The sequence below is a fragment of the Lissotriton helveticus genome, chromosome 5_1 (assembly GCF_964261635.1).
Source record: "Lissotriton helveticus chromosome 5_1, aLisHel1.1, whole genome shotgun sequence".
Lineage (NCBI taxonomy): Eukaryota > Metazoa > Chordata > Amphibia > Caudata > Salamandridae > Lissotriton > Lissotriton helveticus.
The window spans coordinates 1,803,057,479-1,803,083,948 of NC_136065.1; positions in this window are offsets into that span (position 1 = coordinate 1,803,057,479).

The following is a 26,470-nucleotide window of genomic DNA, read 5'->3' on the forward strand; positions in this document are numbered from 1 at the left end:
GCTCCCTCTCTCTCTATCGTACTCCCTCTAGCTCCCTCTCTCTGTCTAGCTCCCTCTCTCTCTCTCTGTCTTACTTCCTCTAGCTACCTCTGTCTCCCTCTCTCTCTGTCTTGCTCCCTCTCTCTCTGTCTTGCTCCCTCTAGCTCCCTCTCTCTCTATCGTACTCCCTCTAGCTCCCTCTCTCTGTCTAGCTCCCCCTCTCTCTCTCTGTCTTACTTCCTCTAGCTACCTTTGTCTCCCTCTCTCTGTCTTACTCCCTCTAGCTCCCTCTCTCTCTGTCTTTCTCACTCTAGCTCCCTCTCTCTCTGTCTTTCTCACTCTAACTCTCTCTCTCTCTGTCTTCTTACTCCCTCTAGCTCCCTCTCTCTCGCACATTAAACCCGAGAGGGGGGGGCGGGGGCAGCCCCCCCCCTTTTACACTCTCTGCCGCTTTCATGTGGTTTCTCTTTTAAAGCTTTTCAAGATGCAAAAAGAAATCTGTGTACAAGGCACCAGCGAGTTTGTAGACGTGAGAATTTTACGATATGAAACAGCTAAAGTAAAAGCTAATTTCCAAGCGGTTAATACCCCCCCTCCCCAGCACCCCCTCTTTAGAACCGTGTCTTTTTCCATATAAATGGCGGGGGCCCCTCATTACTACACTTTTCAAACGTTAACTAATGAGAACATTTTAATTCGAATAGGTGAGAAAATATCTCACTTCGCTTATGTTTTTAAAGCGGATCGAGTCTCTCCGAGGCCTTCGGGTGCGGTGCAGGGGGTGCCATGTACAGAGGCCTGCTGGGGGGGGCGCAACCAGATGGTGTCACCCCCAGGTGAGGGAGTCACCCGGTGCGGTCCGCACCCCCCGCACCCCCCTAGTGACGCCACTGGGTAGAACTTCAACTGCGGTCCCTGGAGGAACAGATCCGTATAGGACCGGATGCTGCACTCGAGGAAGAAATGAAGCGCCTTTTACTGGAATACCACGAAGAGGCTGACAGAGAGGTCCAGCACATGGGCAAATATGCAACGGCCCGTATATACGGGGAGGGAGAGAGGCCTGGTTCGGTATTGGCTAACATACTCAAGGGCAGCAGATGATCTCGGAGTTGAGAAAGACGGACGGCGACGCAGTTACTGATGAGGCGGACATTGCCTCTGTCTTTAGGGACTACTATTCGGAGCTCTACTCCTCCAGGAGTGGGGATATGACGGATGCAATATTGGACTACCTGGAACATATAAAGCTCCCGTTCCTAACAAATGCTCAGAGAGAATTCCTCATGTGTCCCATACAGCTGGAAGAAATAAAAGACGCCCTAGCTACAATGCGCTCGGGCAGTGCGCCGGGTTTAGACGGTCTGCCCGTCGACTTTTACAAAACATTCCAGGAGCAGTTGCTACCGCATCTTCATAGGCTACTGGGGGACATCTGTGAGCAAGGCAGCATGCCTGGCTCCATGCGTGAAGCCATGATTGTCACCATTCTGAAACCGGGCAAGGCGCATGACGACTGCGGATCATACCGCCCCTGTCGCTCCTTAATGTGGACACTAAATTGTATGCCAAAGTCCTAGCTACTAGATTGGCGCTGCTGGCCCCTGACCTGGTGGCCCCAGAGCAGGCGGGGTTCATGCCCACCAGAAACCTAACGTACAACATCAGAACGGTGCTAGGCACTATCCAACATGTTAAGCAGGACACACCAGCGGTGGTACTTTTCCTAGATATGGAGAAGGCGTTTGACTCGGTGGAGTGGCCGTTCCTCCTACTGGTGATGCGTCGCATGGGACTCGGTAAACCCTTCTTGCAAATGGTGGGAGCGCTCTACAAGGGGCCTTCGGCTAGAGTGCGAGTGGGCAATGCGATATTGGCGCCTCTACACATCGGCAGGGGTACCAGGCAGGGGTGCCCACTATCCCCCCTGCTCTATGCACTGGCCGCGGAGCCGCTGGCATGTGCGCTGAGAGAATATCACAGCCACAAGGGCATACGCTTCCCGACATACAAAATAGTGGTATCCATGTACGCGGATGACACGTTGCTGTATGCGCACGATCCGGCAACATCGCTCCCCCCACTACTGAGGGAGGTTGTGCGCTTCGGAGGGCTGTCTGGGCTGAAAGTCAACTGAGCAAAATCGATGGTTCTGCCCTTAACCCCGGTGACCACACAGGTTGAGACTGAGTTTTCTCTGAAGTGGACGGATGACCCGATCAGGTACTTGGGGATACAAATACACGCGGACCCGGATCTGCTAGTCACCCAGAACTATGGCAGAGCGGTTAGCAGGTTGGAAGACGACATAGCGATTTGGAACAAACTGCCACTCACACTCATGGGCCGCATTGCTATCATGAAAATGGTAGTGCTGCCGAGGTTTCTGTTCCTCTTCAACGCCTTGCCAATAGTGCTCTCTAGGGCCTTTTTTCAACGCCTTATTGGCATCATGATAACACTAGCATGGGCTGGGAAACAGCCTAGGGTCAAATGGTCGACGCTCACTCTGCCGTATAGCATGGGAGGCTTGGCAGCCCCGGACCTAGAACTGTATTACAGGGTGGCGCAGGCATCGCACCTCCACACTTGGATACATGGGGACAAGCTGATCCCGCATGTGCGAATGGAGCGTCTATTTGCTCATCCGTTGCCACTCCCAGGGACAATCTGTAAACTGCAAACATGCAGGACAGGAATATTAGACTGTATCACCTCTACTAACCATGCCTGGCACTCGCTCCTGAGTCGACAAGGTGGTGCCGCATTGTACTCTCCGGAGATGCCGCTGGACTGGATGCTATGGCGGAAAGGGCGGTCACAAACGAACTGGCGAAATTAGGACTCAGCAAAGCGGGTGACCTATTCCGAGACGGGGTAGTCATAACCTGGGAACAGGTGCGCGGGGATGGGGACGAACCCCCTCTTCGGCAATGCTTCCAGTTTCATAGGACCCGAAGCGCTCTCGCCGAAATACTGGGCGCAGATATGGCGGAACCCCCAGACGTCCCTGAACTGACGTATGTTATAAAACGAAAGGAACCCCAGAAGCTCCTCACGAACCTCTATAAAGTAGCCATGTCCCATGGTGGACATCAACTCATGAAAGCCAGACTAACGTGGCAGAGAGATCTGGAGCTCACGATCGATGACGTGACGTGGCGCTATTGCTGTGAGAGCACGAAACGGATTTCCCTCAACGGGAAACACCGACTCATTCATTTCAAATTCTTACAGAGGGTGTACTACACTCCGGAGAAGCTTCGCAGGTACGGCCTACGCCCTGAGACGACCTGCGAACGCTGCCATGCGGCCGACGCTGACTTCATGCACTTGCCCTGGTCCTGCCCGGGTGTGCAAGCGTTCTGGTGTGACATCTTCGCGGAAATGAGCAAAATTCTGGAGGTTGACTTGCCCCCGGAGCCTGGCCTGGCTCTCATTGGCAACTCGAGAGGGCTCCCTGTCGCGATCCGTAGGCTTGCGGACATGGGGCTGCTAATGGCCAAAAGAGTAGTAGCCCAGTGCTGGATGAGAGGTCCGTTACCCACCAAGTCCAGATGGGCGCGGGATATGCTATACTGTAGCACTCAGGCGGAAACGTATAGTGAGTTGCTCCCCCCAAAAAGCCGCCCAAAGAATTTCTGGGCGTTATACCAGACATACCAGCGTGACCAGCAGAATGCAAGCACTGGCGGTTCAGACGGTGAGTCGATGGCGCAAGAGGCCTCCGGACCCCAGACTCTCATGCAGGTCGACGTCAGCATCTGACAGTGCAGGGGTGGGAGAGTTGGTCCAGCCACTGGTGGGGAGGGAGACGGGGAATAGGCTGAGCGGAGAGTAAGGGATGGAGACATCACCAAGGGGCACGCTCCACGTAACTGGTCAAACGGGGTCCCCTGCATGGCCACTAACATGTAGGCAGATTTCCACCTTCTCGGAGGCTTAGGTGCAGTGGTGGTGGCGGGGTGGAAGACTGGGTTGGCACACCTTAAGGCTTGGAGCTGTAACACAAGTAGACTACATGAGGGAGGGGGAGGAAGGGAGGGGGGGTTTTGGACAGTTGGGGGCACATGGACTTGTAGTAGGGTCCCAGGGTAGCGGCTACACAAATTTAGCTTCTGATGAGGTGCACTCCTACTCGAGGTTCGGGTGGGAGCTTGGAGGTAGCATCACCTAGACATCGCAGAAGTGACTCACACGCGACAAGATGGGGGAAGGCTGTAAAACCCCACTTCCTTGACGATTGGAATGCGCCGCCGGACCCCCGGGTTGTCGGCAGTCGGGCTGTGTAGTGAAGTATTTGTGATCTATCCACTATGCATATGTCGCGGCCGGCCCGTGGGGTTGTAGGCCTGAAGCCGTGTAACCTGAGTTTGTGCAATAAAAAAAAAAAAAAAAGATTATAAGTTGGGGGATAACGTTTGGGTATCTTTTCAATTTTTGCCAACCTATATCTTTCACAATAAATTCAAAACTCATTTCCATGGTGTTAGATCTGGCACCATTGGCGTGGGTCTCCCTTCCATTTTTGCTGTTGCCTCTTATGTTTTTGCTGGTTATCGATGCTTTTGGGCTCTGTGCCACTGCTGTTCAGTGCCCCAGTGAAAGTGCTCCCTATGATAAATTGATGTATGAATTAGTGACTCCATGATTGGCTTGATTGGTTAACTTGTCAGACCCTAGTACAGTGCACTGCGCGTGCCCAGGGCTTGTTAATCCAATGCTGTTGGTGGGCTTGCAGCACTGATTGTGGCAGCCACCGGAGCAACTTGTAAAGTGTGTCTCAGGTCTGCCATTGCAGAGTCTGTGTGCAGTCTGGTACTGCCATGTTGACTGGGCATGTGCACTCACTTGCCAGTCCCTGAACCGTCCCTTTTATACATGTTATTCACCCATTAGGGTAGGGCCAAGGGCAGGGTGCATTATAGGTAAAAAGTAGGACATTCCCTGATGTGTGTGGCATGTCCTAATAGTGAAATACAGCCATTTTTGTTTTTCACTATTGCAAGGCTACCTGTTCCTCCATAGGCCAGAATGGGCAGTTTGGTTATAACATCTTATAATCCTAACTGACCCAGGGAACTAGGTAGGAATTCGAGTTTAGTATGTCTCAACTCCGAATGATAAAATACATATTTTAGTAAAGTTGGTTTTCACATTCTGTGTTTGAAAATACCACTTTTAGAAAGTAGGAATTTTCTTGCCTAACTATCCAGGCCTGCCTCTGCTAGGATGTGTATTCCTTGTCTGGACTTTGAGTGACAGGGGCTAGGGCTGGGGGATTCCAGGAGACGGGGTGAGTCAGCACAGGGATGAATAGAGAGATTTGCATGCAGATGGGAGGGAGGAGTTGCACCTGGGCCCTGAATAGGGCTGTGCCTTCCCTCCACAATGCTGGCTCCACCTTTTGTGGTGTTTCTGATGTCCCTGGCCTACACTGTGAAAGGAAAGAAGGAGTCTTGGCAACAAAGTGCTCCAGGACTGACCAGAACTGGTTTGGACTAGGCCAAGAGAACAAAGGGAAAAGGAGTATAAATATTAGGACCCAGACCTAAGAACTTTAGATCACTTCTGGGAATCAAGACGAACCTTTGCTGAGGAAAAGAACCAGGAAGCTGAAGGAGGAGACTACCCCTGTGCTGTGTGTTTGGGGGTTGGCCTGCAGTGGTTGCTTTTCTGCCAAAGAAAGAAGAAAAGGACTGAGTGTGCTTTTTATCAACTTGAAGAAGAATCTCCAAGGGCTTGAACTAGAGCTTGCCTCCTGCCTGAAGTCTCAGGGATACAAGACTTCACCAACCAGCTCCCCCCTGAATTCCCTTGCTGGGAATTGAAGTGCCTACTGTTGTGCTGGGTCTTCTGAGAGACTGCGTGCCGCTATGAGCGCGATGCAACAATGAGAAGAGTGTCGCCGCCGCAGCAGATATCGTCGCATCGCCGAAGATGCGAGACGCCGCTGCCGCTGTCATCATCGCATCGCCGAAGCGCGGCGCATCACCGGAGAAGTGGGACACCGTCACAGAGATCTCTGTCGCCTCACCGGAGAAGCGTGTTGCAGGGCCTGTTGCGGCTCCAAAGATCATCGAGGCGCTGCACGGCCGTCGGGCGTGCACGCATCGCACCAACGTTGTCGCATCATAACCAAGACACAATTTTGTCGCATCGCTCCGGAGAAGAGTACCGCATCGAGGTGCCATCTTGTCGCATCGTACCGGAGAGCAGTAAGAAACCAACGCATCACCTCCCCATACAGTAAGGAAGTGAGCATCAACTCCCCTGCGCAGCAGCAAGGAACCGACGCATCCACTCCCCTGCATGTAAGGAACCGAAGCATCACCTTCCCTGCGACCCTTTTGTTTTTTTACTTTACACATTCAAGGTACATTAAGAGTAAAGTGTCGCATTTACAACATGAGAGAACTGAGCTATTTTATAACATTTTAGAGTCTATTTTTGAGTACAGTATTGTGGATTTTTGTTGTTTGGTCTTGTGTTAAGTCTATATAAAAATGTTTATTTTTATAATACAACATGTGTGGTGTCCATTTGTAGTGCTGTCACTGTATTACTGTATGTGTTCACAAATGCTTTCCACACTGCCTCTGAGATAAGCCGGCCTGCTCGTGCCAAACTACCAAGGGACTGAGCAGGGGTTATTTTAAGAGTGTACCCTCTTACCCTGACTAGACGCAAGGGTCCCTATTTGGTCAAAGGTACCGACCTCTGCCAACTAGAGACCCCCAAATCTAACATTGGTGGTCAGCGGTGAGGATTTGGAGTTGCATTTGTGATTCATATAGTGATTGGTGTACACTACTAGTAAGTGCAGACCATAATGCAACCACATACTTTTTGAGAGTTTTTTCTTGGAACTTCTTTTCTATTTTTTGATTCTTGAGAACTGCCAGTCTTTTCTACCATGAGCAAGTCAGCATCCATAGTATCTGTAGACATTGTATTGAAAGAAGAGAGAATTGATACTTACAATTTGCCTCATCTCAAAGCTTTGTGCAAGAATTTTAAAATCTCTGTGAAAGGGCTCACCAGGAAAGAGGAATACCAAAACGCGCTGAGGGCCTGGGTAGAGTCTGGGAATGCCAGTGAGCATCCTGAGGAGCCAGTGATGGAGGCAGAGGATTTAAATGGGCAGCTTGAGAGGCCAGTGGGCCCAACCGGGGGGAAAGCACCTTCAGGGGCGGGCAGCAGTGTTTCTTCCAAGGATTGTCCCCAGGAGAGCTGGAGGACAGAGCAAAGGAGAGGATGCATAAGTTGGAGCTAACTAGCCTCAAAATGGATGGCCAGAAAGACATAGAGAGCAGGAAAATAGAGCTTGGGATGGAATCAGAGATGAAGAAGTTAGTCTTAGAGGAAAAGAGAATGCATTTTGAGCATGAGAGAGGATTGAGGGAATTGGAACTCAAGGCCAAAAGTTTAGAGGTTCCTCCCTCTGGTGGCAGCACACCATCAGTGCATGTAGAAGCAAGAGCCTAGATTCCCAAAGATGTAGTTAAAGATTTCCACAAGAATGAGGATATTAGTCAGTGGTTTAGGTCTTATGAAGTTGCGATGTTGGCCCACCGGGTCCCTGTGAAGGATTGGGGAGCGGGGTTGTGGGGCCGCTTTGTTAGTGATGGGAGGAACACTTTGTTGGATTTACCTACAGAGGAGCAGATGTCCTACACCCACATGAAAGGAGCCCTAATGTCCAGATTTGGTTTGACCCCAGCGTTATACAGACAAAGGTGTAGAATTGTTGCAAAACGGAGTCTACCACATGGGTGGAATATGTGTCTTTCTTTTGCAGAGCATTGGATGGTTGGGTCAAGGGTAGCAAAGTGGATACTTTTGAGGCGCTCTATGATTTGTTTGCATGGGAGCACTTGTCAAATAACTGTTTTCCAGATCTACGCCAGCATCTTATTGATAGCAAGCTAACTAACCCTAGGAAGCTTGCTAAGGAGGTGGACAGCTGGGTGAGCACCCGGGTCCAGAAGGGTAATGTGGGAGACTTCGCCAAGGATGGGCAGGGTCCCCAGCAGAAGAGTGGGGGGGACAAGGGTAAACAGAGGGAGTTCCACAAAGGGTCCCAAAGTAATCCCAAAGTGAACCAAGGGAATGGTTCCCAGCCTCCCCCTGAGAAGAAGGCAGTGGCACCCACAGATAAGCCTGTTCACAAGGGGCCCAAGACCTGTTTTACGTGTGTTCTAGTAGGCCACTGTTCTTATGATGCTAGATGTCCCTTGCATTGGAAAACAGCACCCACTGGTGCACCACCCAGCACCCACTGGTGCACCACCCCAGCGGTTGTGGGGCTGCTTTGTTAGTGATGGGAGGAACACTTTGTTGGATTTACCTACAGAGGAGCAGATGTCCTACACCCACATGAAAGGAGCCCTAATGTCCAGATTTGGTTTGACCCCAGAGTTATACAGACAAAGGTGTAGGAATTGTAGAAAAACGGAGTCTACCACATGGGTGGAATATGTGTCTTTCTTTTGCAGAGCATTGGATGGTTGGGTCAAGGGTAGCAAAGTGGATACTTTTGAGGCGCTCTATGATTTGTTTGCATGGGAGCACTTGTCAAATAACTGTTTTCCAGAGCTACGCCAGCATCTTATTGATAGCAAGCTAACTAACCCTAGGAAGCTTGCTAAGGAGGTGGACAGCTGGGTGAGCACCCGGGTCCAGAAGGGTAATGTGGGAGACTTCGCCAAGGATGGGCAGGGTCCCAAGCAGAAGAGTGGGGGGGACAAGGGTAAACAGAGGGAGTTCCACAAAGGGTCCCAAAGTAATCCCAAAGTGAACCAAGGGAATGGTTCCCAGCCTCCCCCTGAGAAGAAGGCAGTGGCACCCACAGATAAGCCTGTTCACAAGGGGCCCAAGACCTGTTTTACGTGTGTTCTAGTAGGCCACTGTTCTTATGATGCTAGATCTCCCTTGCATTGGAAAACAGCACCCACTGGTGCACCACCCAGCACCCACTGGTGCACCACCCCAGCAGTTGGCTAGTGTAGCCCTGGGGGAGGAGTTGGGTGCCCATGGTGGTTGGGGTCCTGCATAGGTGTCCCTTGTATCTTTAGGATGACTGTGAGGTGGTCCCCAGGACCCAGCTGCCTGATAACACTAAAAAATACAGGCAGTGGGTTACCATCAATGGCTAGAGGGTGGAAGCTCTTAGAGACAATTCAATTCAAATGACTTTATTTCGATTCCACAAAGGAATCATAAAAGTATACACCAATATAAAATACATGAATTGTAATAATAAACCACGATACATATTTACATATTACGGATTTTCAATACGTTAAGAAATTACCGTAATCACATATATGAATATAACATAAAGTGCTCCGTTAATTTCATCAACAGGCCAACAATAAAGACATTTTATAAGAATTTCCACCCTTAACTTATTTCAGTATCGGTTTCTAATAACAAAAGCTGATCTGATAAAACTAAGTACGGCATTACAAATGTTTGGGGTTGACAAGGACAATAGATGTTCATAGCCCTCTTTGTAATAGCGTGATCCAAAGGATAATAGGACTGGTCTAATGAAAGTGTTTCTTGGGACCTTATACAAAGCACAGAAAAGAACGAGGTGCAAAGTACTTTGTGAAACCTTATCATTACAGGGGCAAAAAGGTAGTCTCTCACACCACCCCCCTTGTTTTGGGAATGCAAAAAGGAAGTGTAGAGTACTAAGGCGAAACCTTGTCAAATAAAACCGCCATTGCGTATTGATGATATATGATAGATAAAAAGGGCGCAACAATTTGCCCCTGACATACAGTGCATGCTCACTATTCCTTAAGGTACCCAAATTAGAACCATATGCATTTTTGATAATTAATTTTGAATCCTTACTAATCCTATCAGGGTTTTCAAACATATTACCTAGCCCAATCTTATAGAAGGTCTCCTTGACATATAAAAGCCATGGAATTTCCCTATAGTGGTCAAGTTTAAGGCAATCTTGTAAAATATCTTTTGTCAATTTCAGATCTTCAGATTGCCAAACTTTAGACCATAGTAGTAATGGAGCTACATGTATAATGTCACTTACGAACTCCATACCAACCTCCCCATGACAGAAACTATTCGACGTACCCGATGGGACAGATAGGAGGCGTTTTATAAATTTATTCTCCATAAACTGTAACTTTTCACATTTTTGTAACCCCCACACTCCAGCGTCAAAAGTTATAACGGCAGTACACTTGGCTTTATACAGGGATATTATTTCTGCTATTCGCCGTTGACCTAATTTACTAGCAAAACGAAAAAGGGCTTCAATTGATTGTGTAACCTTTTGGGCCCGAGCTGATCTCAAAGGGTCCCAATTCAATTTCATGTTAAATAGGTTACCCAAATAATTAAAGTTATCAACTTTCACTATAGTTGAGTCCTTTACCATATACCTGCGGGTTTTAACACTTTTCAAGCCGCAAATCATGGCAAAGGATTTGGTAAAATTGACCCTAAGATCTAAACTTTCCATAAATGTCTCAAAAGCATTCAGACAGATCTGCATGCTATTGGGAGTAAGGGTCATTAAAACAGTGTCATCTGCGTATGACAACATTGGAATCCTTTTGCCATTAGCCTGTGGAAAATCAGCACCAGATTTTAACAAAAAACTTTCCAATCCATTGGTATAGACCAAAAATAAAAAAGGGGCTAAAATACATCCCTGGCGGACGCCTTCAGTGGATAATATGGGTCTAGTCTTCTCCCCACCAGGGCCATATTCAATCCTCACAGTTGTGGCAGCATGGAGCCTGCGAAGCAAGGTAACCAAAGGCTCCTCAAACCCCATAGACTCCATCATCTGCCACAACTTACCCCTACATACAGTGTCAAAAGCACTGGACAAGTCCATGAATGCCAAGTAGATGGAGCTTTTCTTGGCACCCATGTACTTGCCCATAATTAGTGCCAAATTGAGACACTGCTCAGTAGTTCCTTTACCTCTTCTGAATCCATATTGGGAGTCCACAATAACCCCTGCTGAGTCTGCCCATGTTTCAAGCCGAGCCAATATCACTCTGCCCATTAACTTGCAGGATGCATCTATTAGTGATATTGGCCTGTAGCAACACGGGTCAGACTTATCACCCTTCTTAAAAATGGGTACCACAACCGCTTCTTTCCAGGAAATGGGAATGGACCCCACCGTTATTGCCTTAAAAACATTTAAGAGTAGTGGAGACCAAACCTCTGGGTTATGTTTGAAAAGATCCAAGGGTACTGCATCAGGTCCTGGGGCCTTTAGTGCAGCACCCTTACTCAGGGCTATCTTTACCTCTGGAAGCGTTAATGAATCACTGAGAAACTTTGCTGACTCCATATTAAAATCACCAGCTCCCATGGTAGTAGTCAGCAATACCTCATTTGGGTTAAAGATTTTGCTATAGTGAGCTACCCAGGAATCTTCAGGTATATGCATTTGGATGGTACCCTCTTCTCCCGTTTTTAAAAAAGGTCGGTTTATTACCTCCCAAAAAAGCCTGTTGTCCCTTAATTCAACCGCTTTTCCCAAATCTTCCCATGCCTTAATCCTTAAGTTATTTTTCCTTTTGCTGACCGCATCTCTATACCTTTTCCTAACTAATCTGACCAAATCAATATCACGTGGTACTTGGCGTAAGGCCTTTGATAGACTTGTTTGAGCAGCAGAACATTCTTCGTCAAACCATTTGGGTCCCCTATCTTGTTTCCTTCCCCCTGTCTTTACATGGTGTGAAGGCGCAGCTGAATAGAAAAACAAAAAACCCCTGCCAGGGCAGATTGGGAGGTCCCGTGAGGGGATCCTTTTATAGGAATAACAAGTGACTAGGAACCTGTCTGAGCGGAATGAGTATGAATTTAGGATTCAGGCCACTTTCTAGAGAAATATATATATTTTATTTACAGTACAAAAAAGTTTCATTCAAAGTAGGCATGAGATCATGACATATCCTAAATACGGAGGTTTATATAAAAAAACATAGTAGCGGGTCCCACATACTCCCTCAGTCACCCAAAGCAATCATTCACTTTCACCACTTCGGGCATTCAGCTCATTCATACTCCAATCTTACATAGACACATGGCAGTCCAGGGAAATGTGATCTTAAACAATGACCACTGGAGACTGCAAAACAGGTATGGAGGCAAACAGTAGTAGATGGTAATGGAACTTGTGCTGCATAGGTGCCATCCAAATAGGTTATGCCGACGCGCGTTTCGATGCTGGGCCTAATGAGGCTGCATCTTCATCAGGGCGAGGGTGACCAGGAGGGACAAGGGCTGAGCAGTGATGGATGCACCGTAAGAGGACATGGGCTGACAGATGACTTCCTATTTCGCTAGTTGACTTCTGTTTACTCGGAGTATTCAATAAATAGAAATGGGGGGGGGATTTTCTGAATAATCGGGGCGGAGTCTCTGCGGCAACCAAAACTGACGTAATGGGTCAAAGATATGAGGCATCTCGGACCGCAGGGCGGCATCTTCTGGGAGTCCCCTGTTATCCCGGGACTCCCAGAAGACGCCGCCCTGCGGTCCGAGATGCCTGCCATCGTAGGAGGATTCCATCCGTGACCCCGCGAACCCTCCACGTCAGCCCTAGATTTCCCTGCCCTGTTCAGGATCCTCAGGATCCGCGCCTAATCCTCATATCTTTGACCCATTACGTCAGTTTTGGTTGCCGCAGAGACTCCGCCCCGTGGCATCTTCTGTCACCCCTTCCACCAGGATCCTCTGAAACTCCGTGACCTCAGAGAAGACCCCATCTGGTGGTTGGCGCCCATATCCCCTGTTTCAGGACTCCTCTGGGCCACCCGATTATTCAGAAAATCCCCCCCCATTTCTATTTATTGAATACTACGCAGCGGAGTGCGCCCCTTTGTTTATCAGGACGGCCCAGGACCTTATTCGATTGGTCCGAGTAAACAGAAGTCAACTAGCGAAATAGGAAGTCATCTGTCAGCCCATGTCCTCTTACAGTGCATCCATCACTGCTCAGCCCTTGTCCCTCCTGGTCACCCTCGCCCTGATGAAGATGCAGCCTCATTAGGCCCAGCATCGAAACGCGCGTCGGCATAACCTATTTGGATGGCACCTATGCAGCACAAGTTCCATTACCATCTACTACTGTTTGCCTCCATACCTGTTTTGCAGTCTCCAGTGGTCATTGTTTAAGATCACATTTCCCTGGACTGCCATGTGTCTATGTAAGATTGGAGTATGAATGAGCTAAATGCCCGAAGTGGTGAAAGTGAATGATTGCTTTGGGTGACTGAGGGAGTATGTGGGACCCGCTACTATGTTTTTTTATATAAACCTCCGTATTTAGGATATGTCATGATCTCATGCCTACTTTGAATGAAACTTTTTTGTACTGTAAATAAAATATATATATTTCTCTAGAAAGTGGCCTGAATCCTAAATTCATACTCATTCCGCTCAGACAGGTTCCTAGTCACTTGTTATTCCTATAAAAGGATCCCCTCGCGGGACCTCCCAATCTGCCCTGGCAGGGGTTTTTTGTTTTTCTATTCAGCTGTTTCTTCCCCTCATTCCCTGCCAGCATCATTAAGTCCCCCTGGGGAACCCCCTTCTATTCCTATATTTACAAGGTGTGAAGCCACGTTTCCCAGTAATAATTCAAAATTCTTGATTATAAAAACTGGGTCAGATGTAGGCGTGAAACAAGTTTCTATCCTATCCTTGTTTTTCTTAAAGATATCCGCCTCTAGTTGCCTCACATCTACTTTATCCCACCTTAAGGTGACCCCCTGATTTTGACTATATTTTATCGGATGTTCCGCAATCTGAGTTTTCTCAAAGACAGAATTAAAGCTCAAGATTAAGGGATTATGGTCACTGGCGGGATTCGCCTCAATTTTAAAATCCTTTAGAAGATGGGAGAAATCCTTAGATACCATAGCAAAATCAATTGTACTCACTCGTCCCCCTGTACCCTGAAAGGTGGGTATATTCAGTGAACCAGAGAAGCTAGACATATCCAGGATACATAAATCATTATTCAAAACAATACTATTCAAAGCCTCCCCCTGTTTTGAGTGAGTAAAATGAGCCATAGGCTGGTCAGTTGAATCCACCAGACCACATACTCTAGACCCACTAAATTTACATAGGACACAATTAAAATCACCTAACCATATAATAAAAAGAGGGAAAACCCTGTTAGCGACCTTAACAATTTCCTCCTGTAGATTTTCAATAACTGTGGTTACATGGGGATCAAATATATTATAATACCAATTTATAAGGAGAAGAGTTACTGGAAATAGATCCTTGATCATAAGTAATTGGTACCAAGGAGATTCCACCACTCGCTTCACATGTATTAAGTTATATTTTACAGAAATAGCTGTCACAAGCCCACCTTTAGCTCTCCCTGCTTGTGAAGGCTCTGCAGAAACATTAAACATTTGATAACCATCCAAGCTGTGATCCATAGTACTCCATGTCTCCTGGAGGCAAACGATGTCAAAGGATTCAATGCAATCTAGCCAGGCGGGGTCCTCTAGCCTTCGCCAGAGGCCAGCTATATTCCAGGAAATTAAACGAAAGCAACTGTCCTCTACCCGGTTACCCTCCTTTCCCCGTAATGATTTCCCATTAAGGTGAACTAAGTCACTCCCACCCACTCTTGTTTCTGTACCATTAATTGCTGCAACAGCATAGGGGGAGTTTATGCCTCTAAAATTACAGGGGTTTTCTCCACTCCACTGATCTAAGACAGAGTTAAAATTTACCTTGCCCATAGATCCCATATTCACGTGAGTAACATCATCTTTATGGGCTGCAGGATTAATATTTTGCTCATCAAGGTTTTGGGTTATATTACTAGTCTGAAGGCCCTCTACGTCATTGTTCCTTTTCTCCAAATCGTCCCGCTGAATAAATTCAGGATGGATCGCCGGTTCAGGCATAACCTTCTTGACCGAAAAAGGGAATATTGACAATTTATCACAGACAAATCTTTCTTGTGAGGAGGTTGGAATCAGTCAATCATTTACGTTCATACCAGTTAGGGGATGAAACATATTATGTAGAGGAATATTCCAAAATTCCTTTGGGTCAGTGGGAGGATAATTATTATCGGTTGGGATTGGATACCGGTTTGGATAATTGGGCGGAAAAAAGGGGATAACATTTCTATTATAATGAGTAGGGGTGGCAAAGTTCGTGATTTGATTCAAATGATACGGAACGTCAAAACCGTGCCTCCTTAGAGGTTTATTGGAGGGCAACATCATAGTTTCCGGGTAAAAGTAAGTCAAATTTCGGGATGATACTCCTCCATTATTTCCACCCGGGAACCAGTCACTAATATAAGTGACCACCCTATGGTCCCGAAAATTTACAATGATCGAATCACCTTCTATGTCTTTAGGGCGTAAGCCCACCCAATAGCACCTTCTAACTGAGACAATGTCACCATTCAGGTGCAAAGGTAGCGGTCTATTTATGCGTAACCAGTGGATAACTTTATTTTTCAAACTAATGTTTGATTCCGCGTTTTCCTCTGGTACAACAGGGACACCAGTTAGGATAATGACAAAATTGGACGACTCAGGGGGCAGGTTTACTATATTTTTAGAGTTAAATTTTGCTCTAGTCGAAGTGCTTATTTTAGTGGACGGTAAACTACTAGTATGGACAGGTTTTGGTACCACTGTTTGACTCTTTTCTCTACTTGTGGCTTTTATAACTGTAGTGTCTGATATGCCTACCGATTTGGTGGAAATTCTATCAGCCGGCATATTATTAGATCTTACAGTAGGTGTATGTTGCCTACGTTGGTTGTTAGTAGGTTGTTTGATTATAGGTCGGGTTTCAGTTGGAATAGATGGAATAGTTAAATTGGAGTTCTCTGAGGGGATAAACTCCGGCAGAAGTCGATCCAATTTTTCACCCAGCTTTTTAAGCCTCTCAGTGAGTGGAAGAATGAGAGCCTTTAAAAGACTTTCAACTGCCTCAATAAGCCCTCCATTAGAAAAGGATTTATGATCTGTGGCGAATTTCCCTGTTTTTACCTCTTTCCCCACTCCATCTGATGGAACTTGTTTGGGGTCTGCTACCTGTGGATCCTTCCAAAGGTTTCCAACCCCATTTTTTAGCCCACCCTTCCTCCTTCTTTTCCTAACAGGGGAGCGTACTGCTCCTCCGTTCCCTTTATTTGTCTGATTGTCACGTGCTCTGCTATTTTTAGCAGTAGGTTGAAAATCAAGCAACGTGGCTGCTTCGGTTTGGCTCGTCGGGACTAAAGGTAAGATGTTACTAATATGATGAGGGGCAGAATCTAAAGGTGAAGGGGTATTAAGATCTATAAGATTGTTGGATGCAACTGTGGACGCGTTGCCGTCACCGTCCACAGTTACCTCCAAGTCTTCCAATAGTGGCGGGCTATCTTGAAAGATTAGGGGGATATTTTCTGTATTAAACAGTTCCGCATCGGTCTCTGGATGCGTGGTATCATGTACTGATATACTCATAGCAACCTTCTCAAGATTGAGAGGTGCCTGTCTCTTAAGAAGCTCAATAGAGAGGCGGCGCTCGGCCCTCCTCTCTGCCAGTGCTAACTCTCTATCAATATCTTTAGTGGCTCTAGCAAAATATTTATCGAGTGGGCCAAGTATAGGTACACCTACACAATTAGGAAGAGGGCTTAAAGTAGGACTAGACATCCCTAATCAATAATAAAAGAAAAATATAAAACAGTATAGAAACAAAACACGAAACAACCAGGTTAAAACACTCAATAAAAAACAGTTAATACTAATTTTCATACATTTACAAGCAGAATTAATCAGGGGTGACGAGGACTACAGGCCCTATGCAAATAAAATAAATATATAAAAAAGCTAAAACCAAACATAGTCAGAGGGGTGGCCCAGCCCAGCCACAATCGGCCACTGACAGCCACAGACGGTCCCGCCCTTGTCCCGGGCTTCTCCCGGGCGCGCTCCCGCGCAGCGGTACTTAGTTTGTCAATTAATAGAACTACGGAGGAAGGGGGAGGAGCAGGCAGGGAGAGCGGCCCAGGTGCAGTGATTTCGGGCTGGCGGGCGCTCCTGGGAACGGTAGTCCCAGTGCAGCGCTCGCACTCACTCGCAGCCCTGCCTGTCAAACTCGCCTCCTACAGGGACACAGTCAGGCTCCTTCGAGTTGCTGCAATCAACCCCCCACGAAGCGGGACCCGCGGAGCGGGTTCCGCGAGAGGTAGGCTAGGTAACAAACAATAAATTCACTCGGTCCCAATGGTATCTGCCGGTCACAGGAAAGCGTCCCAACTGGAGTCCAAAGGCAGGAGTTTAAAAAGCACAAGGAAGGGGAGGAGCAGGCAGGGAGAGCGGCCCAGGTGCAGTGATTTCGGGCTGGCGGGCGCTCCTGGGAACGGTAGTCCCAGTCCAGCGCTCGCACTCGCTCGCAGCCCCGCCTGTCAAACTCGCCTCCTACAGGGACACAGTCAGGCTCCTTCGAGTTGCTGCAATCAACCCCCCCACGAAGCGGGACCCGCGGAGCGGGTTCCGCGAGAGGTAGGCTAGGTAACAAACAATAAATTCACTCGGTCCCAATGGTATCTGCCGGTCACAGGAAAGCTCTTAGAGACACCGGAGCCCGTGTGACAGCTGTCAGTTGTTGGATGGTGTCTGAAGAGCAGGTAATCCCCAATGCATTTTACTCAGTTGCTGCCGCTGACAACACAAAGAGCCACTGCAAGGTGGCACAGGTTCCCTTTGAGTGGGGGGGGGTCTCAGGGACTCTTCAAGTAGTTGTGAGGCCAACCATGCCTGTTGAATGTCTGTTAGGTAACAATTTGGAGAGCTCCCCTTGGGCTAAGGTGGAGCAAAGAGCTCATTTAGAGATGTTGGGTTTGCCTGAGTGGGCTTGCGTAACCACTCGGTCTATGGCAGCCAGTAAGGGTGTTCAAGAGGACCAGGAGCCTGAGAAATGGCCCAGGTGCCTGCCTTAAAGAGAAGAGGTAGGGGGCATGAGAAACCGGCCCCTGAGATTCCCACGGCCCAGGAGGAGGCTGACCCTAAGGGGGATGCCCTGGAGCCTACCGGGGAAGAGATTTCTGAACTGGGAGACCTGCCTGAGCTGACCCATTGGCAGCAGGAAGTAGGTCCCTCCAGGGAAGAGTTCTGTGAGGAGCAGAACAAGTGCCCTTCTCTTGTGGGTTTGCGGCAGCAGGCTGAAAACCAGGCAGCAGGTGATCAGTCTGGATTACATTGGATCTACTGGGAGAATGGTCTCCTGTATAGTGAGCCTAAGGTTGCAGAGCCTGGGTCAGCCCGTGCGCTGGTGGTACCCCTGCATTTCAGAGCCTTCCTACCGGGGCTGGCTCATGATGTGTATTTAGCAGGACATTTGGGGCAGGACAAGACCCTTGAAAGGCTTGTCTCCCACTTTTATTGGCCCAAAATGCGCAAGAGTTCAGACACTCATTGCAGGACCTGTCAGACTTACCAGGTGGAAAGAGTGGGAGGAAGCACAAGGCTCCTCTCCAGCCATTCCCTGTGGTCAGCACCCACTGTGAGAAGTTGGCCTGATATATGATGTTTCCAATTCTGGAACCACCTTGTATCAGTCCAAGCTATCCCTTATGGTGTCTGGTTGTAAGTCAATCTTGTAGACAAGCTATCTTAATGGTAGCATAGACTAAGCAGCCTTAAAGGCTTAACTCAAGAGGTCGTGTTAAGCAAGCTTTTTTACCAATCACAGTCCTGTAATATCAAATGAAAGGACACCACACAAGTATATATTATAAAAATATATGTATTTATTACTTAAAATAATCCCCAGTTAAATTTTGCTCTAGTCGAAGTGCTTATTTTAGTGGACGGTAAACTACTAGTATGGACAGGTTTTGGTACCACTGTTTGACTCTTTTCTCTACTTGTGGCTTTTATAACTGTAGTGTCTGATATGCCTACCGATTTGGTGGAAATTCTATCAGCCGGCATATTATTAGATCTTACAGTAGGTGTATGTTGCCTACGTTGGTTGTTAGTAGGTTGTTTGATTATAGGTCGGGTTTCAGTTGGAATAGATGGAATAGTTAAATTGGAGTTCTCTGAGGGGATAAACTCCGGCAGAAGTCGATCCAATTTTTCACCCAGCTTTTTAAGCCTCTCAGTGAGTGGAAGAATGAGAGCCTTTAAAAGACTTTCAACTGCCTCAATAAGCCCTCCATTAGAAAAGGATTTATGATCTGTGGCGAATTTCCCTGTTTTTACCTCTTTCCCCACTCCATCTGATGGAACTTGTTTGGGGTCTGCTACCTGTGGATCCTTCCAAAGGTTTCCAACCCCATTTTTTAGCCCACCCTTCCTCCTTCTTTTCCTAACAGGGGAGCGTACTGCTCCTCCGTTCCCTTTATTTGTCTGATTGTCACGTGCTCTGCTATTTTTAGCAGTAGGTTGAAAATCAAGCAACGTGGCTGCTTCGGTTTGGCTCGTCGGGACTAAAGGTAAGATGTTACTAATATGATGAGGGGCAGAATCTAAAGGTGAAGGGGTATTAAGATCTATAAGATTATTGGATGCAACTGTGGACGCGTTGCCGTCACCGTCCACAGTTACCTCCAAGTCTTCCAATAGTGGCGGGCTATCTTGAAAGATTAGGGGGATATTTTCTGTATTAAACAGTTCCGCATCGGTCTCTGGATGCGTGGTATCATGTACTGATATACTCATAGCAACCTTCTCAAGATTGAGAGGTGCCTGTCTCTTAAGAAGCTCAATAGAGAGGCGGCGCTCGGCCCTCCTCTCTGCCAGTGCTAACTCTCTATCAATATCTTTAGTGGCTCTAGCAAAATATTTATCGAGTGGGCCAAGTATAGGTACACCTACACAATTAGGAAGAGGGCTTAAAGTAGGACTAGACATCCCTAATCAATAATAAAAGAAAAATATAAAACAGTATAGAAACAAAACACGAAACAACCAGGTTAAAACACTCAATAAAAAACAGTTAATACTAATTTTCATACATTTACAAGCAGAATTAATCAGGGGTGACGAGGACTACAGGCCCTATGCAAATAAAATAAATATATAAAAAAGCTAAAACCAAACATAGTCAGAGGGGTGGCCCAGCCCAGCCACAATCGGCCACTGACAGCCACAGACGGTCCCGCCCTTGTCCCGGGCTTCTCCCGCGCGCGCTCCCGCGCAGCGGTACTTAGTTTGTCAATTAATAGAACTACGGAGGAAGGGGGAGGAGCAGGCAGGGAGAGCGGCCCAGGTGCAGTGATTTCGGGCTGGCGGGCGCTCCTGGGAACGGTAGTCCCAGTGCAGCGCTCGCACTCACTCACTCGCAGCCCTGCCTGTCAAACTCGCCTCCTACAGGGACACAGTCAGGCTCCTTCGAGTTGCTGCAATCAACCCCCCACGAAGCGGGACCCGCGGAGCGGGTTCCGCGAGAGGTAGGCTAGGTAACAAACAATAAATTCACTCGGTCCCAATGGTATCTGCCGGTCACAGGAAAGCGTCCCAACTGGAGTCCAAAGGCAGGAGTTTAAAAAGCACAAGGAAGGGGAGGAGCAGGCAGGGAGAGCGGCCCAGGTGCAGTGATTTCGTGCTGGCGGGCGCTCCTGGGAACGGTAGTCCCAGTCCAGCGCTCGCACTCGCTCGCAGCCCCGCCTGTCAAACTCGCCTCCTACAGGGACACAGTCAGGCTCCTTCGAGTTGCTGCAATCAACCCCCCACGAAGCGGGACCCGCGGAGCGGGTTCCGCGAGAGGTAGGCTAGGTAACAAACAATAAATTCACTCGGTCCCAATGGTATCTGCCGGTCACAGGAAAGCTCTTAGAGACACCGGAGCCCGTGTGACAGCTGTCAGTTGTTGGATGGTGTCTGAAGAGCAGGTAATCCCCAATGCATTTTACTCAGTTGCTGCCGCTGACAACACAAAGAGCCACTGCAAGGTGGCACAGGTTCCCTTTGAGTGGGGGGGGGTCTCAGGGACTCTTCAAGTAGTTGTGAGGCCAACCATGCCTGTTGAATGTCTGTTAGGTAACAATTTGGAGAGCTCCCCTTGGGCTAAGGTGGAGCAAAGAGCTCATTTAGAGATGTTGGGTTTGCCTGAGTGGGCTTGCGTAACCACTCGGTCTATGGCAGCCAGTAAGGGTGTTCAAGAGGACCAGGAGCCTGAGAAATGGCCCAGGTGCCTGCCTTAAAGAGAAGAGGTAGGGGGCATGAGAAACCGGCCCCTGAGATTCCCACGGCCCAGGAGGAGGCTGACCCTAAGGGGGATGCCCTGGAGCCTACCGGGGAAGAGATTTCTGAACTGGGAGACCTGCCTGAGCTGACCCATTGGCAGCAGGAAGTAGGTCCCTCCAGGGAAGAGTTCTGTGAGGAGCAGAACAAGTGCCCTTCTCTTGTGGGTTTGCGGCAGCAGGCTGAAAACCAGGCAGCAGGTGATCAGTCTGGATTACATTGGATCTACTGGGAGAATGGTCTCCTGTATAGTGAGCCTAAGGTTGCAGAGCCTGGGTCAGCCCGTGCGCTGGTGGTACCCCTGCATTTCAGAGCCTTCCTACTGGGGCTGGCTCATGATGTGTATTTAGCAGGACATTTGGGGCAGGACAAGACCCTTGAAAGGCTTGTCTCCCACTTTTATTGGCCCAAAATGCGCAAGAGTTCAGACACTCATTGCAGGACCTGTCAGACTTACCAGGTGGAAAGAGTGGGAGGAAGCACAAGGCTCCTCTCCAGCCATTCCCTGTGGTCAGCACCCACTGTGAGAAGTTGGTCTGATATATGATGTTTCCAATTCTGGAACCACCTTGTATCAGTCCAAGCTATCCCTTATGGTGTCTGGTTGTAAGTCAATCTTGTAGACAAGCTATCTTAATGGTAGCATAGACTAAGCAGCCTTAAAGGCTTAACTCAAGAGGTCGTGTTAAGCAAGCTTTTTTACCAATCACAGTCCTGTAATATCAAATGAAAGGACACCACACAAGTATATATTATAAAAATATATGTATTTATTACTTAAAATAATCCCCAGTATTCTTTATGAACAAAGGAGCACAAGCGTTAAATCAAAAGCACAGTATAACATACAAAGTTGCACAATTATGGATGAGGGTGAGGGGCCACTCAGACCATATATTAAGAAAGTGGTATAAGAGATACCAATCGAACAGTGGTTAGGCCTAGGGCCTAGGGAATCGCTGGGAGCAGTCGGGACAAGCAATGTTGAAGTCGGGAAAAGCCTGCGGGATTCGGGTGCAGTGCTGAAAGCACACGCATGCACCAATGCAAGTCAATGGTGCGTAAAAGTTACACAAATAGAGTTTTAGGACACTTCCGTTGAACCTAGAAAGACAAAACTTAAGACACAGACCCTAGAGGTGTGTACCAGTGTGGGAACACCGGCGTTGCAATGTTACCTCACCCACAGGAAGCGGGTGCACAGGGTCGAAGTAGTGTCGGATTTCGTCACGCTGGTTCTTGGTGCTTGAAGCTGAAGAGGCTGCAGGCGCTGTGAAGGAGAAGTGTCCGGTGGGATCCAAGGGTGGATCGAAGTCGAAAAGTACCTGAAAGCAGAGGGGACAGAGTCTGGGTCACTCAGCAGTGACCAGGGTGGAACCAGGACGGAACCAGGCAATGTCGGGCGCAATCAGGTGGTTGTCGAGGAGCTTCTCTCCGCTGTCACGTGGGCTCTGGGGCATCTGCGACGTCCATGAGCGGGTCACGATCTGTCCCACGAAGGCTCTCGCTGTCGGCTTCAAGATTGGAGCAAACAACACTTGGCAAAAGCAATCCACGCGGAACTGGGAGATTGCTTCTCACTCGGGCCAGGAGGGTCAGAGTGGGTACTCCTTTTCAGGGGAGTGGGTGCAAATCTGGAGCAACCAGAATCACAAGTCGTATTTCGGTTTTCGTCGGCACAGGGGCCACAAGCCAGCTGGCAAGTGACCGGGCCAACGCATTGAGCCAAAAGAAGCAGAAGGGCCCCACGCAGCACTCGTCGAGTGTGGAGGGCTGAACTTCGGTGCAAGAGTGGCTCAGGATTGGGGCTTCTCAAACCCCGGTGTACAGCTTCGAGGGTCACTCGTGGGCTGCACGGTCAGTGTCTCGTGGTCTTTTCAAGATGGCGTGCCCCACGCTTCCGGTCGCCTCCACGGGTCTCAGCTCTGCAGGGACTGTGGATCGGGCTGTTAGAAGGCAGGCAAGCTTGATCTCGTCGATCTCTGTCGCTCGAGTTCCAGCAGGAACTGCAACAAAGCAGACGTTGAGGTGTTGGATGGTGCCAGTTTGCACAGGGTGGTCACTCCTTGACCACAAGGGAGATTCTTCAGTCTTCTACGTTGAGTAGGATGTCGAAGAGTCCAGAGTTTCATTTCTTATGTTTCATCAGGATAATCTGAAGTGCATTGGCACTGCTCCCACTCTTATTCGAATCTGGGGGTTGGATTACCTGCTAGGTCCCCTCCTATGGGTGGGACCCAGGAAGCGGGTGGATACCCCCCTTTCCTTTGATCCAGGCCGCGCTGGGACTGGGGCTGGTGTGCCCCAGAACCGGTTTGACCGGATTATGCAAGGGGCAGCCTTTTGCTCCCCATGCAGTGCCTGGTTTCTTTCAAACCTCCCTGCTATAATCCACTATCTCCTGTCTGGGGTGGTGTGACACCTCCCTGCGACAGGAAACCCTTTGTCCAGGCCCCCTTGGCTGAGTTTCGGTCAGCTTCAGGGGGTCAGACTTGTGTCTGTGGCAGAAGCATCCATTTTGTGGATCTGAGGCTCTTTTAGAAATTAACCGCATTTCAGTAAAGTAACATGTCTTCTCCCTCTAGAGGGGTGGAATGCTATCCCCGTCGCCAGAACTGGCGAGGGGATAGTATTCCAAATCGTATGACACCTTACACGACATGTTTTGATAAAGCCAAACCAAAATTGCTATATAACCGCGAGGATTATAAGGCACTTAATAGTATATGGTATGGCATTATCCTGAAACAGCTTAGGGATTTGTTCCCGACAGCTGCAGACAGGCTCAGCTCATGCTAGAGCTCCATCTCACATTAAACCACGCACTCTACCTCCAGAATTGATAAGGCCTTCCATAGGAGTGGCTCACAGGTTTATATGTGTCCAGATATAGGTTTAGATATAGGTATACTATATCTAAGCAAGGGGTGATTACACCACCTTGCCCCAGCTGAGGGATCAGCCAGTTGTGTCAATTTAAGAACCAGCCAGGGGGGGTAAAAGATATGCTGCAGCCCCTGGTAGGCCTTGGTGGCACCTATGCCCTGAGCACCTATAGTGCATGGTACAGGGGCTAACAAGGAGTTCATTTCCAATTGTGGTATGTACCTATAGCACATGTATTATAATTTAGAGAGAGAACAGCAGGCTGGGGGTCTGATTAGCAGGCCCACAGCCTCAGTAAGTCGAAAACCAGTGAAGCAAAAAGCAAAAATGTGGGGTGACCATAGGATAGCAGACCCTACTCTCCTACACAACCCCCCCCCCCAAACGCAGGGACATTAAACTAACCTTGACCAGATAAGTCTTCATGTTCTAAGTGGAAGTACCTGGAGAGACCATCTGCATTACCATGGTCAGTCCCTGGGCGGTGCTCCACTGTAAAGTCCATCCCCTGTGGGGAAATGGACCACCTGAGCAGTTTGGGATTTTCACCCTTCATCTGATTTAGCCACAAGAGGGGCTTATGGTCTGTCTGAACTAGGAAGTGAGTTCCAAACAAGTATGGCCTCAACTTCTTCAGGGCCCAAACCACAGCAAAGGCCTCCCTCTCAATGGCTGACCAACGTTTCTCCCTGGGGGTCAGCCTTCTGCTAATAAAAGCAATGGGCTGGTCTTGACCATCTTGATTAAGTTGTGAAAGCACAGCTCCCACCCCCAACTCAGAAGCATCTGTCTGTACAATGAACTGTTTGGAGTAGTCAGGACTCTTCAGGATAGGTGCAGAGCACATGGCCTTCTTCAGGTCATCAAATGCCTTTTGACAGCTAACTGTCCACTGAACCTTTTTTGGCATCTTCTTGGATGTCAAGTCATTTAATGGTGTCACAATAGACCCATAGTTTTTCACAAACTTTCTGTAATACCCAGTCAGGCCCAAGAAGGCTCTGACTTGTGTCTGGGTAGTTGGAGGAGCCCAGTCCTGTATGGTCTGGATCTTGCTCTCCAGTGGCTGAACCTGACCTCCACCTACTAGGTGGCCCAGGTATACAACCTTGCTATGCCCTATCTGGCACTTGTAGCCTTGATAGTCAGGCCTGCCTTTTGCAGGGCCTCCAGAACTTTCTTCAGGTGGATCAGGTGATCCTCCCAGGTGGAGCTAAAGACAGCAATATCATCTAGATATGCTGCACAAAAGTCATCCAACCCAGCAAGGACTTGGTTCACCAACCTTTGGAAAGTGGCAGGTGCATTCTTCAAACCAAAGGGCATTACCACAAACTGATAATGTCCACTAGGGGTAGAGAATGCTGTCTTGGCTTTTGACTCTTCAGCTAGTCTGATCTGCCAGTAGCCAGCTGTCAAATCAAATGTGCTCAGAAACTTGGCAGAAGCCAATTTATCAATGAGCTCATCTGCTCTTGGAATGGGATGTGCATCTGTCCTAGTGACAGCATTGAGACCTCTGTAGTCCACACAAAATCTCATTTCTCTCTTTCCATCTTGGGTATGAGGTTTTGGCACAAGGACCACTGGGCTTGCCAATGGGCTCTCTGATGGCTCAATCACTCCAAGCTCCAACATCTTTTGCACCTCAGCCTTTATACAATCCCTGACATGGTCAGGTTGCCTGTAGATCTTATTCTTCACAGGCAGACTGTCACCAGTGTCCACCTCATGGGTGCACCAGTTAGTCTGACTGGGTGTGAGTGAAAACAAGTGTCTGTGGGCTTGCAAAACTTGTCTGCAGTCCATCTGCTGCTGGTCAGTGAGGCTGCCTGCCAAGGCTACTCCATCAACTGAACCATCATCAGGGTTCTGGGAAAGCAGGTCTGGGAGAGGGTCACTCTCTTCCTCCTGTTCCCCATCTGTGGCCATGAGCAAGCTCATGTCCTCCCTGTCCACAAATGCTTTCAAACGATTTACATGAAGCACCCTGTGGGGGCTCCTAGGGGTTCCAAAGTCAACCAAGTAGGTGACTTCTCCCTTTTTCTCAATGATAGGGTAGGGTCCAGTCCATTTGTCCTGGAGTGCTGCTGGGGCCACTGGCTCCAACACCCACACCTTCTGCCCTGGCTGGAACTCAACCAGAACAGCCTTTTGGTCATGCCAAGCTTTCTGCAGTTCTTGACTTGCCCCCAGGTTTTTGGATGCTCTCTCCATATACTCAGCCATCCTGGAGCGGAGACCAAGTACATAGTCCACAACATCTAGCTTAGGCTTTTTGAGAGGTAACTCCCATCCTTCCTTCACCAAACATAGTGGACCCCTCACAGGGTGGCCAAACAAAAGTTCAAAAGGGCTGTAGC